General features: G+C 40.7%; 1 protein-coding gene across 1 annotated transcript in view; it reads right to left on the minus strand.

Moving 5' to 3' along the window:
* cdh2 (cadherin 2, type 1, N-cadherin (neuronal)) overlaps positions 1 to 15116 on the minus strand; it is a 46219-nt gene that overhangs the window by 16426 nt on the left and 14677 nt on the right. The window lies entirely within an intron of this gene.

A 15116-nucleotide genomic window follows, 5' to 3' on the forward strand; every position in this document is an offset into this window, starting at 1 on the left:
GCTTTTGCATCTTCCGCTCTCCAAAAGCTATGCCTCATTATCAGAGCTCATTGGAGGAAGAGGATGAATTAGTGCGCCACGCCGCCGTTGGATGCGTAGTGTGATTATTGACCAGTAGCTATTTACATTGATCAGTCTCATCATTCTCACTACAGAGCACACGCCACCACCAGAGCGCCGCTTATTCAAAAGAACGCTGCGGGACGCTCGGCAGAAACGATGCCTTCTAGTTTTCTTTGTCTTCACAAGCACAAGCACACACATACACATACACGTACATTTACACACACTCTGTGCTACAACGGCTATACAAGTGTCTAGACAACACTGTGTAATGCATCCCAGGTTCGCTTTTGTAGCAGAGCTTGTAGTACCTGAGATGAGAATCACTATCTGTCTGTCAAATTCCCCTTTGTATGCAATTTCCTCAGAATTACCTCAGAGGTACCTGTTAATGTGACCTAAATGTGTTAAGCCAAAAATAAAGTAGAAGAATAAGGATGACAGTAAAAAGAGGTTTTCTTTTGGACCAGCATCTATCTATACTTATTAATGGCACAGCTAACAAAAGCACCGTATTTTCTCATTTCCTCATTCCTTTAGTCTTAAGCATACTAAACTTACAGGTTTTGATTTGCTAACACATCAGGACAATACATTAAAAAGTCTGTTTAGCTGTTGATAATAGTTGCTGGTTAGCATTAGCGCTACAGTTTATATAGCTGTTGATAATAGTTGCTGGTTAGCATTAGCGCTACAGTTTATATAGCTGTTGATAATAGTTGCTGGTTAGCATTAGCGCTACAGTTTATATAGCTGTTGATAATAGTTGCTGGTTAGCATTAGCTTTACAGCCTATTCAGTTGTAAATAATATTTTTAGCATTAGCTCTACAGTTTACATAGCTGTTGATAATAGTTGTTGGTTAGCATTAGCTTTACAGCCTATTCAGCTGTACATGATATTTTTAGCATTAGCTCTACAGTTTATATAGCTGTTGATAATAGTTGCTGGTTAGCATTAGCTCTACAGTTTATATAGCTGTTGATAATAGTTGTTGGTTAGCATTAGCTTTACAGCCTATTCAGCTGTAAATAATATTTTTAGCATTAGCTCTACAGTTTACATAGCTGTTGATAATAGTTGTTGGTTAGCATTAGCTTTACAGCCTATTCAGCTGTACATGACATTTTTAGCATTAGCTCTACAGTTTATATAGCTGTTGATAATAGTTGCTGGTTAGCATTAGCTTTACAGCCTATTCAGCTGTAAATAATATTTTTAGCATTAGCTCTACAGTTTATATAGCTGTTGATAATAGTTGCTGGTTAGCATTAGCTTTACAGCCTATTCAGTTGTAAATAATATTTTTAGCATTAGCTCTACAGTTTATATAGCTGTTGATAATAGTTGCTGGTTAGCATTAGCTCTACAGTTTATATAGCTGTTGATAATAGTTGTTGGTTAGCATTAGCTTTACAGCCTATTCAGCTGTACATGACATTTTTAGCATTAGCTCTACAGTTTATATAGCTGTTGATAATAGTTGCTGGTTAGCATTAGCTCTACAGTTTACATAGCTGTTGATAATAGTTGTTGGTTAGCATTAGCTTTACAGCCTATTCAGCTGTACATGATATTTTTAGCATTAGCTCTACAGTTTATTTAGCTGTTGATAATAGTTGTTGGTTAGCATTAGCTTTACAGCCTATTCAGCTGTACATGATATTTTTAGCATTAGCTCTACAGTTTATTTAGCTGCTGATAATAGTTGTTGCTTAGCATTAGCTCTACAGCTTTTTTAGCTGCTGATAATAGTTGTTGGTTAGCATTAGCTCTACAGTTTACATAGCTGTTGATAATAGCTGCTCGTTAGGATTAGCTTTACAGCCTACTTAGCTGTAAATAATATTTTTAGCATCGGCTCTACAGTTAGGATTTTTATAATAGTTATTGTTTAGCATTAGCTCTACAGTTTATTAAGCTGATGATAATTGTTAGGTAGCATGAACTTTACAGTCTCTAGCTGTTGATAATAGTTATTCTGTAACAATAGCTGTACAGTCTATTTAGCTGCTGATAATATTTGTGTTTTAGCATTAGCTTTACAGTCTGTTTAGCTGCTGATGACAGTTGTTGGTTAGCATTAACTTGCTCCCAGAATGAATTAATTGGCACAGAGAATGTTTTTGTTTCTTTGCAACATTTACACAAACACTTAGCGGAACATGGTTTTCGCATGTATAGTTGCCTTTTTCATAACAGCTTTTTTCTTTTTAAATAAACAATAATCACATGCTCATAAACCAAAGCGCACTATTTTTACACGAGGATTAAAATGGATAGCGGATGTAGCATGCCGTATTAAACACAGTTTTTTCAGCGTCTGAGTGTGCCTATTAAATTTTCCTCTCTTCTTTATTGTCCTCTGCTGTTCGTTCCTATTACGACTAAGCGCGAGCCCTCAGGTAAACGCTACGCTGTTTCAATTGTGTGGGTTTTTTATGTGCATGTGCACATATGCATGTGCTAATTAGTCTGCTAATTAAGAACACATGTTGGAAAAATTCCACTTACCACTCAGATTAATCAATGGTTATTATATGAAGACCTTTAAGGATAATAAACTAGGCTCCAAAAATCAGTTAGCGTAATGTGCCACTCCAAGCAATGAGTACTCATTAGTGATTATTAGATAAAGATCTGCTGCAGGCGATGAGTGGGGATTGTGTTTATTGGATTGTGAATATGTGTTCTCTCTCCACGCTACTGGACCAGAATGATTTCTGTAAACTATTATTTGCACTGGGCTGCCTCTGACGAACGAAAAGACTCCTGTCATTTCCATCGCCTTGAGTGCTGTTTTTTTACACACCGGAGATTCATAAAGAAAATGGGCCTGATGTTCCGTGATATCCGAGGCCCCTGGTGGATCTGCTACCCGTGAAGTGTGTGTATGTGTGCTGGTCGAGTGGTGGGTTTAATTTGATGGCTGCAGCTATCTGACCTGTGGCTGTCTTCGTGCAGTTTTCATGGGGAGAAAGGTGTGTGTGTGTGTGTGTGTGTGTTTGTGAGTGTGAGCTGAGTTCTGCTTCCATAGAGATAACCGTGAGTCGCCCTCTGCACTAACGTCTGTCTTCCTGTATTCTCTCTCTCTCTCTCACACACACACACACACACACAGATGGACACACTAGTGTTTATTGGCATGCTGATCCCCCTGCCTGATGAGCAAATGGTCTGAATGGGGTGAAAATAAACAGACAGAAAGGAACCGAACTTAATTACATGGTTTAGCAGCATAATAATGATAGGTTTTGTATGCACCTGCAGTCAGAATGGGTGACGAGCTGAGAGAGAGAGAGAGGGAGAGAGAGAGACAGAGAGAAAGAGAGGGGGAGAGAGAGAGAGGGAGAGAGAGAGAGAGAGAGAGAGAGAGAGAGAGAGAGAGAGAGAGAGAGAGAGAGAGAGAGAGAGAGAAAGAGAGAGAGAGGGTGGGAAAGGTTTCTTTCTTGGATTTTGGTTTTACAGTTTCACTCATTTCTGTTTTATTTTAATGCCGGTCATTGTGGTTGTCAACAACAAATGTAACCTTTCTGAGCATTGCACTGGTTCCAAGGATTTCTTGACGGGTTTCTGAGAAAAGTCTGTTCCACATACACTCCCTGCGTACCCAAGTCACATCTATGCAAATTCCTTTCTCTAGATAGAAGAATTTGAATGCCTTGGTTTATAATATTTGTGTATTGCGTCATATATCTTGGATGGGAACCTGTGATTTGCTTTGCAGACAGCACTACAATATGAAAATTTATAAGAAGGATATCAACACCTTATGAAGCAGCATGAGCTAAGAATTCAACTGTGCTGTGGTTTTACTGAATGGGATCATAATATTGTGGGTTAGTAAACCAGTCATGTTTTCAGGGCTTGATTGATTATCCCAAACGAGAACCAGCTTTTATCTGAGAACGGTTCTAGTACGATGTCGTCGCAAGTGTGTTAAATGAGGGTGAAAATTGGTGTGAAGTGATTTATTTATTTTTTTTGGAATGCTACTTGTGAGGCAGAATTTAAAACAGAACTGAAACGCTGAAGGGTTGCCACTTCGGAGTAAATTGTTTACCATCGACAGCTAGGAGAATCACAACTAACAAGAGAATTATGAACACATCTGAGCGACCTTTGCTTCAACCAAATGCTCGAATGAGGACGCGCACACACACTCCGCAGGGAGGGCTGATTTGTTAAGTGATTTGATGAGTAGGTCTTTGCTTGCTTGCTGATGAGAATAGCTGATGAAGAAACACTAAGGCTGCTCGTATTAGCATTAAGCGTTAACTCAGTGTGACAATCAGCTCTCGCTTTCTTTATCTCTTCTCTGAATACGCTCCAGAATTCTGCCCTGGGCCACCAGATATAAAGCTGCCATATATTCAACATTCTATTATCTTTGCAAAGCAATTGGAACTTAAGCTAGTATCACACTGCATATTTTAAATGATGTTGTTTTCTGTTCATGAGCCACAAATGCAAAGTTGTCTGTTTGCTGGTAAGCTGATTCAAGTTTAATAGCCCTAAACTAATAACCTAAACTCTACAACCTGGCAAGATGAAAACGGAAACAAATATGAGAAGCCAAAAACGTTCTGTAATGGCGTCCTGTGATGCTGTGATCTAGTTTTTTTTTTTTTTCCTTTTCTATGGATTCTCATAGCGACATACCCTAGCCCTAGCACTGTAACACCACTGTGTCTCAGATCATTAGGCTAACATAGAAAGAAATATATGTTATTACGATGCATTATGTTTTATATCGTAATCGTCAATTTGTACACTTCCTGTAGCCCTGAAGTCACATTATGTTCTACTGTTTGCTGTATATTAACAGTAAGTTATTTTTTTAAAACATTTAGCTTTTAAGTTATTGAGACGGCACTGGAAGAACTGAACGGAAAAAAACAAAAGTGTGTCCAGTGGAACATATTAATGTCCAAATTGCTGCATAATGAAATAAAAAAAATACCTAATAACATGCTACAGTATCCTTACTGTAAAAGAGGTTGAATACAAGCTTCACCAAAGGTTTGTAGACACCTGACCATCACACTCATAGATCCTTGTTGAACATCCCATTCCAGATTTATTCTTTCTTTGCTGTTATAATAAGCTCCACTCTTCTGGGAAGACTTTCCACTAGATGTCGGAGCATGGCTGTGGAGATTTGTGTTCATTCAGCTACAAGAGCATTTGTGAGATCAGACCCTGATGTTGTAAGAGTGAGGAGTTCTGGGTTGCAGTCGGTGTTCCAGTCCATTCTGAAGGTGTTCAGTGGGGTTGAGTCAGAGTCAGGGCTCGGTGCAGGACACTCCAGTTCTTCCAGTCCATCCTTGACAAACCATGTCGCTTTGTGCACAAGGGCATTGTCATGCTGGAACAGCCTTTTAGTTCTGATGAAAAAAAGCCATTCTAGACAATCGAGAGCGTCCAACTTTGTGACTACAGTTTGGGGAGGATCCACATTCATTCAGAAGACTTTTGGCTGATGGGAATTAGATGGATTAGTCATGAACTGTCTGCTTAGTATCATCAATCATAGACCGTTAATATTACATGCACTTAATCCTGACCTATCTGTTGGTCAACTTATACCTTCCACATCCAGTGTTCCCAGGATAGACTCTCGATCCATCACATGGCTGACCAGGATAAAGGAGTATGAGTGAACGAGTGAATAATTAAGTATAGAATAATTAATTTAAGATTTACAAAGCAAATTTGTCTGTAAATCGATTGCTCTCAAGCCAATACAGTATAACTCATTTTTTGTTTCTAATGCTGTGTCCAGCCATGTTCATTTGACGTCACTTCATAAACAGGGATGGACCTGGTAAAAGAGAAAGCTAACTAAAAAGAGAAGAATTTTTTGCCTTTTACTTGTCGGAGGTGGCGAACTTCCAAGTCGTCGCCTCGGCTTAAATACGTAGCATAAGTTCAAATTGCTGCTTCCATTTTTCTATTCAGAGCAGTAATACCTAAGAATCTTGAAAGCAGTGTCCATGTGTTGACCCTTTCCATTTAAAAGAGCCCCTCAAAGTAATTGTTTCAGTAAATGTCCAGCACTTCGGCTTGAAATGACCCTAGAATTGGCTGCCAGGAGCCGTGCGCAGGCTTCATCACTTTAAAATGTAGCTCTGTAAACTGTGATGAGCCTGTAAGGGCCTCGCTCTACACTGCACCGGGCTGACCAGAGCACTGCCTGTCTGTAATGACTCTCACTTTTTTCCAAGCTATGTAAAGGTCAGTTCGCTATAATGGTGCCCATTCTTCAAGCTGGCCCTTAGAGTGCATGGCAATCTGAATCTGGACTTCACACAATACACAGACGCAGATGTAAGCGTTCCCTCTGGTGCATTCTTCAGTTCAATAGTGACGGGGAAAATGCACATTAAGGTATAAAAGCTAACATCAGAAAACAGAGGGTCATAAAGAGACTCATTATCTCTTTTGAAAAACAGCACAATGTGTAAAGCCCTTAACGAGCTGCTAGTCATTGATTAGTTGCCAAAGTGTTATAGTGTTTAGTAATGGCATCCGCTGATACGAATTTCACATACTTCTCCGTTAATGGGAATTAGCACGGCCTTTGATCCAAAATGGCAACTAACAACCGTACATATTTATCTACTCGGCTCTTGGTGCATTCCACTGCTCAGAGGCAAGAGATAAAGAGAGAGAAAGCAAGAGAGAGAGAGAGAGAGAGAGAGAGAGAGAATAGACGCTCCCCAGGTATCACCTCTTTTCCTTGTCTCCGTCTCTCTCACCTCACCCCTCATTTGTGCAGATTTTAATTTAGATCCAAAGAACATGGTGCACATCACACCTGATTAAATTCAAATTGTTAAACGACTCCATTACACATGCGCACACACACACACACACACACATGCGCACACACACACAAAGGGAGAGGACCATTATTACACTCATCTTCTTGTGGTGAACTTTTCTGGCTGCGCTATAATTAGTTTTAGCCGAGAGGAAGAAGAAACAGTGGTGTTTTGATTCACTCCCGGAAATGTGCACGCTCTACAGGAGCTTTATTAAAACACTGGGTGGTCTGTTAATATAAACTTTGCCATAACGTTCACTGGTCGAGCGAACACAGAGGTGTCACACACTCAAATCCTGGATGACCAGAGCCCTAAAGAGGGTCTGATTCACTTAACTTACCAGCTATTTACTGAATATGTGAAATATATATATATATATATACTTCCTGGGCTTATATTCTAAATGTATGCTGAACAATACTGGCTTTGTTAAGGGCTTTGTTTTTCCATATAAAAGTGCATTTGTATGTATGTTCATGCCATATACACCGATCAGCCATAACATTATGAGCACTGAGAGGTGAAGTGAATAACACTGATGATCTCCTCATCATGGCACCTGTTAGTGGGTGGGATATATTAGGCAGCAAGTGAACATTTTGTCCTCAAAGTTGTTGTGTTAGAAGCAGGGAAAATGGACAAGCGTAAGGATTTGAGTGAGTTTGACAAGGGACAAATTGTGATGGATAGACGACTGGATCAGAGCATCTCCAAAACTGCAGCTCTTGTGGGGTGTTCCCGGTCTGCAGTGGTCAGTATCTATTAAAAGTGGTCCATGGAAGGAACAGTGGTGAACCGATAACAGGGTCATGAGCGACCAAGGCTCATTGATGCACGTGGGGAGTGAAGGCTGGTCCGTGTGATCCGATCCAACAGACGAGCTACTGTTGCTCAAATTGCTGAAGAAGTTAATGCTGGTTCTGATAGAAAGGTGTCAGACTACACAGTGCAGGACGGGTCAGGGCTGTTTTGGCAATAACCGGGGGACCAACACAATATTAGGCAGGTGGTCATAATGTTATGCCTGATCAGTGTATTATGGAGAAGAAAAAAATTTCAGACTGTAAAAGCGACGTAAGGCTGAGTCACGTGACCATATGTCTCCAGCACAATACACTTTTTCTTTTTAAGTGTCATAAATATCTTACAAAATGTCTTTTAATACTGACTAAAAGAAAAAGAAAACAGACCTGAGAGTAACTTTTGCACTGGAAAGCATCGGATGTGGGACAGCTCTCAAAATAGTTTGATTTTAAAAACAACGTGTCTGTGTGCACGCCCCCACTTTAACATTTGACCTTGTTTGTTTGAACTCTGAGAGGACTTAAGATTTATCACCCCCTACACACACACACACACACACACACACGACATAAGGCAAAGCCGTCACGCCGATTCTCCCTGCAAACTGGGCCGAATGCATTCCTCCGCAGTGCTCGACTATCTCCATGCACACACCGCATATGTGATTATTTACCCTCACACACACACACACACACACACGCTTACTCACTCTCTGCTTGTCTCTTCGGGAACGCAGCGTTAAATGCTGCAGTAATCGCACGTTGAGCGGTGACGGGAGAAGGAGGAGATTACGAAAGCTGTCACTAAATCAAATCACTCGGCGTTGCTTTATAGCATGCGGCTGTGTTTACATACGAAGGCGTAGGGTGTATGTGCAGGTATACGAGCTTACACGTATCAGCGAATGGATCGTGAAGCGATGGACCGGAAGCTCATTAAGGTCAATATCATCGATCGCTGTAATTGTACTCCACGTGGACAGAGAAACAGCCAGTCACTTAAAGAAACGGCTTGTCATGTTTAGTGCTTGAAAGAAAAAAACGCTCGGTTGAACAAGACATACTTCACCTGGGTCTTTTTAGGGAAAAAAAGTTGTTCAAGCTGTTGCAGCTGAGGGTGAAGGTAAGATCTCGCTGCGATAACGCTGTAAATCAGAGGTGTATCTTTCAGATGTGATGCGATTTCTGCAGGTCTTGGAGGCACTTTTTAACATAACAAACTGCACCCTTAAAATGTGCAAAAACATGCAGCAGAACAAACAGGCTTTGTTAAGAGGTGATAGTAAACACCATGTTGTGAATTGATGCTAGCAAATTGGTGCGATTTGTGGAGCGCAGTAGCAAATATCTGTGTTGCAAATGATCTTCCACACAACAATCTCAGCAGCATCCTGACAGCCTGGGCTGTCATTATCTCCTTCCAAAATATCCCTGTGCAGATGTGAGTGAGTGTGAGTGTGTGTCTTCATTATGTTTAACATCTTAATCTGTAGCCAAACAAGTAATATATATATATATATATATGACAAAGACTTTTCTAGAAATAACACCGAGTGCTATCTTAAGAAGACTAGAAAAACCTGGATCGAGATTTTCAATACAACACTGTGTGTCTGTGTATGTCTTTGTGTGTGTTTGTGTTCATTATGTTGACCATCTTAATATATATATATATATATATATATATATATATATCCAGAAAACTGATAAATGAATGAATGAATGAATGAATGAATAAATAAATAAATAAATAAAAATGAACGAAGACCGATATAATTTCAGTCACCTCTCATTCTAGGAATTATTTCGAGTGCTGTCTCAAGATGACCAGTGAAACCAGGATCGAAAATTTCTACACAAAAGTGTGTGTGTGTGTGTGTGTCACTCATTATGTTCAGCTTAATCTGTAAACAAACTAAATAAAATAAATTAATATTAAATATAAAATAAATAAAATAAAATATGACCCGGATTATAATTTCAGTCCTGGATTTTTCTAGAAATTTTCTAGTAAAGTTTTAACACAAAAATGTGTGTGTGTGTGTGTGTGTGTTTCTTATGTTTATGTTTTGTCATCTTACAATTGAAAAATATATTTAAAAAAAAAAAAAGACAAACACAGGGATTTTAATACTGAGTGCCGCGTCGAAATGACTAGACAAACCAGGATTTAAACTTTCAACACAAAAATGTGTGTGTGTGTGTGTGTGTGTGTCTGCACGTTTGTACAAAGGACAGTGAGGCAAAAAAAAAAAAAAAAAAACCCTATTATCTGCCAGCTTCTCTCTCCCCGGAGACTCTCGTCGAGAAAGATAACATGGTCATATATCATAAGTGTTTGATGGTGCACTCGACTATTGCAGATGAAAGAGGTGTCAACACAGGTGTGTCCACACTCAGACAAGATAGAAGCGCCAAAACAAACAGACGCACGCACAGCGCCGAACGGGATATGGAAGGAGATCAGTGATACTCGGGATATCGTGAAGGAAGCGCTAGGATCCATCAAAACTGGAGAATGCAAATACTCGGCACGCTGCTGACAGAAATGATGAATGCTGGTTTACTGAGCGATACTGACACTGTACTGAGATTATTAATTGCTGCCTTGTGTACATTTTAATAAATGCTTATGGAGCGCTCTGGAGGAATTTGATAGGTGAGCAACTTCAATGGAATCTATCAGCTTTAATATTTCAGAAGCAGAAGAAATGCAGAAGCCAAAGGAGTGCTGTTAACTGTACAGATCTAGGTGCGGACAGAAGTGGGACATTTTTTTAATAAAATACATATAATTTGAAGTTATATATGTAAAATTATAAGTATATTGTTTCTTTGCGGCCTGGTACCAAATGATCCATGGCCCGGTGGTTGGGGACCCCTGCCTTAATGTATCTGCTCCTCAGCCAGTACTGAACAATGTTCAACTAAACACAGAATATCATTCAATATCATTCAGGTGAATATGCAAAAGAGTTTTTATCATAGGAAAATTTTTTGGCATGCAGAGTGATACACAATACAGGACAATTCACTGCCCTGATCATCTTCCTCCTATTTCCCTGATGCTGAAATCCATAGGTGAAAATTGGACAATGTGATCCTAATGGGCCTGTTTTGAGTCTCTTGCTTGAAAAAGACATGCTGAAAGAAGTCTATCTCAAAAATTACAAGGTGTATTTGAATAATTCTGGTACCAAATAGAGGTAATGTGAGAAGAGAATAAGTTAGAATAAGTATATATATATACATATTACCAGGTCAGAGTAAGAGAAGATAAAACAGCAAAAAAACAACCAACTAAACTAACTGACTAAATTTTGTACAATTTTTGAGAGTATATCTATTCAATCCATGCATAAAAACTCATGAAATCTATTGTATAATTTCTCACCATTAAGAAAACAATGTGATCTCAGTGATTGTGACCGTTGGCATGATTGTTACTGGCTTTGAGTATTTCTGTAACCGTCTCTGGAGTTCACACAGAATGGTGCAATAAAGAAATAACACCAGTTCTGTGAACACAAAAAGCTTGTTGTTGAAAGAGGTCAACTGGTTCAGAATGGCTACAGTATTTCAGATTATTCCTTAATTGTGGTCAGAAAGAAAGAATCTTGAGGAGGATGAGCTAGGCCACATCAGGTTCCACTTCTGTTAGACAAAAACTGAAAGCTGAGGCTGCCGTGAGTGCAGACTCAACAAAACTGGACAATTGAAGCTTGGTCTGATGACTATGGGTTTCTGCAGAGGTTCACAGATGAAAGGGTCAGAGAGTCAACAGTCCAGGCTGGTGGAGATGGTGTAATGCTGTGGCACATTCTGGGTGTGTTAATACTAATCAATCATTACTAGAATGCCACAGTGTATCTGAGTTTTGGTGCTGACCATCTTTTCATGTCTACTTCCAGCATGCTAACACACCATACCACAAAGCAGAAGTTGCTTCAGTCTGGTCTCATGAACATGACATTCAGCGTTCTTCAGCGTTCTTCACACTCATCGGATCTGAATCCAGTAGGACACCTTTAGGATGTGGAAGAATAGGAGATTTATAGCATAAAAGTGCACCTAAACACTCTTCTCACCATGGACCAGCATCTCAAAGCCATGTGGAATCCATGGCGTGATGAATTTAGGCTGTTCTGAGTATTAGTGCAGTATTCATAATTAAGTGCTCTGTGAGGGTATAGTGAGAACCTGAACCAAATGTCCTCACAATGTGAAGGTTTAGGTGCAATAATTATCTGCAGTTGTTGTCTATCCAAGGTCCTCACAAACACAGACAATCAAATGTGTGTGTGTGTGTGTGAAGGTTCACAGGTGTGACAGCAGTTTCATGCAGTCAAGTGAAAGATGACACCCGCTAATCTGAGAAGGACGCATACGGCGTACAAGCACAGATCCAAGAGCAACATCCTGACACTTCGGCGGAAAGAGCAAAGCGGGTCAGCTTACACCAGTGGAGGCCCCTCCTAAGAGAGAAACCCAAGACGGGGCATTAACATTAAACAGAGTGGTATCGAGTACTCGGCGAACCTTTCTTTAGTTTAACTCAGTTACAAGTCTACACTTCTGCCTCAGGTCCTATCTGAAGTATTGGGTCACCACTACAGTACCCGTGGTGCATTAGGGTGGCACATTGACGGGTAATGAGATTTGTGCAGAGCCTGACCCAGTTACTCCTGCCTACAGCGGAATAGGTGTGTGTTTGTGTGTGTGTGTGTGTGAGAGAGAGAGAGAGACAGCGAGAGAGAGAGAGAAAAAGGGTGTGTGGGTAGGCAAATCTACAGAGGAAAGTTGCATACACTATTTGGTTGCAGCTTTGCAGTGTGTACCAATAGTAACTTAATGTTTACTTCTCATGTGTGTCTGTATGTGTGTGTGTGTGTGTGAGAGAGAGAGAGAGAGAGGAAAGAGAGAGAGAGAGAGCATGTGAGTTGGCCTGACCAAAATCAGAGAACATAAGAGGCAAAAATTGAGAGAGAAAAGCAGCAAGAACAGAAACAGAGAGCGAGAGAGAGCGTGAGAGAGAGAGAGAGAGAGAGAGAGAGAGCATGTGAGTTGGCCTGGCCAAAATCAGAGAACATAAGAGGCAAAATTGAGAGAGAAAAGCAGCAAGAACAGAAACAGAGAGTGAGAGAGAGAGAGAGAGAGAGAGAGAGAGAGAAAGAGAGAGAGAGAGAGGGGGTTCAGCATTTCCAATCTACGTCGAACCGCGGCTTATATTCACATCACTGCACTCAAAGCGGCGACCAAACAAGATTGTGCCAAGTGCAGCCGAGCGCGCGGGTTACACGGACACACAATGTGCTCCTCTGTTGCGCGTACACACAAAAGTGTGTGCTCTGCAATCCGAGTGGACGTGTGCGTGAATCAGATCGGTGGAACAGCACTGTCTTTGTGCACATCAACTACACAACAATACGCTCGGCTTCTTTTCCCCGCAATCCCAGAGCGCCCAAGTAGGCCAGGTTGCCTAGCTTCTCCACCGGTCGCCCCTGACAACCTGCGAGACACTACAGCTGCCCGGGGTGGGGGAGGGTGTGGTTAGTGAAGAGGACGGCCCGGTTCTATCTACGGCTTTAGTGTAGAAGTGACTTTTTTAAGCTGAAGGGTGTTTTGCATGAATTAGTTTAAGTCAAATTGTTTACGAAAATGGAGTCAATGTGTAGATTATTACACTGCTTTCGGTGCTTTAAAGTACATTAGCCGATGTATCAGTAGAATTAAGGTACAGTAACTAGGGTAAATGATAAGAGTAAAACATCTCTCATGTGTTAAATATATATATATATATATATATATATAAATGAAATGATACAGAAAGAAAATCTGTTTTGTTTAAAAGTCTTATGACGTTACTCTGTAAACACTTTCAAGGAGTTTTAGAGAGGGGGATTTTAAAATCCTTTTTTTGTGACGCAGAGTTGGCAACCCTGACTGGGCCTCTCCATTCACACACACACACACACACACACACAAATACTGCACTTCCCCCAACGCAAAAGTCAGCTGTGTCAAATCGATCAGCAACGCCCAAGGACATCAATATGGACCCAATAAATCTGGCTCAAAGGAAGCACAACCCCTGACCTCACTGCTGACACACACAAAAAAACATTCTTTCTGCTTACTAAGACAAACAAAACGGTTAATACCAAATCCATTTACCTAAATGTTAAGGTGAGACTGGGCTATATGAGCTGAGGAAGGTACTGTATGATGTGTGATAGAGCTGAGGGTGTTGGGAGAGAGAGAGAGAGAGAGAGAGGCAGAGCGTGAGGAAAGGAGGGAGGAGGATGAGTTATGGGATCGGACAACAAAGAAGAAGGCGGCAGGTTTGCTTTCAGCTATAGAGGAGTGTGAAAGTATACACCAGTAAAGTACTTCAAAGAGCAGACACAAAAGACGACATATCAGAGAGAAGGAGAGGAGGACAGAAAAGAGAAAAGCAAGAGTGAGGCCCAATAACATGACGTCACCTCTGTGTATTCTAGTGTTTGTGTGTGTGTGTGTGTATGTGTGTATGTATCCTATCGTGCTACCGGCTGTTTTTAGCTCTCTAACAGCAGCAGTCACATGACTCACTCGAATTATCACCTCCTGCACCCGCTAACTTCTGCACAAGCTATCGCCTGCTCTCATTAAACACCAGAGAAAGCATCTTCATTACAGCACCTCTATAAAAAATTGTGTGTATCCATGTGTGTGTGTGTGAGAGAGAGAGAGAGAGAGAGAGAGAGAGGAGAGAGAGAGGAGAGAGAAAGAGAGAGAGAGAGAGGGTTATTGCACTTACATCTAGCACAGCAGGGCTACATAACACTAGACTGAGGTCATCTGAGCTTTAAGTTTCTCCAGCCCAGGAGGTATTTTAGCAGGATAATTGTCACACAGTGCGAGCTAAACTACTCTTGCTTATCTGGACCATTAGCTCTTTCTATTAAACCAACCACCATGGTGGCGTTTATGTTCATAACACAGTGTTCAATCCAAAACTAACTTACACAATGACATCTACTCATCAGTGTGATCAGTACTATTACAATTTCTATAGTTTTTTTTTTACTGATCAGTTACTTTTAATGCTAACTGTGATTCTCGAAGCATTCGGCAGGTTTAGTGCTTTTTCCAGAAGTTTCCGTTCTAGAAATCAGCTCAGTGCTGCATTTGACTCTCCATGGGAAGCAGGAAAGACAGAATGACGTCATTTACGAAATGAATTCGAGCTACAACGTGGAAAAACACACGCATGCTACTATGTTTGTCTTTTGTCAGGAACACTAGCCAGCTAGCTGTCATGTATGTGTCATGTGGGGATGTGATTAAGGTGTTGGACTACTACTGGGAAGGTTGTCAGTTCAAATCCCAGGTCCTCCAAGCTACCACTGCTGGGCCCCTGAGCAAGGCCCTTAACCCT

The sequence above is a fragment of the Hemibagrus wyckioides genome, linkage group LG25, assembly GCF_019097595.1.
Source record: "Hemibagrus wyckioides isolate EC202008001 linkage group LG25, SWU_Hwy_1.0, whole genome shotgun sequence".
Classification (NCBI taxonomy): Eukaryota; Metazoa; Chordata; class Actinopteri; order Siluriformes; family Bagridae; genus Hemibagrus; species Hemibagrus wyckioides.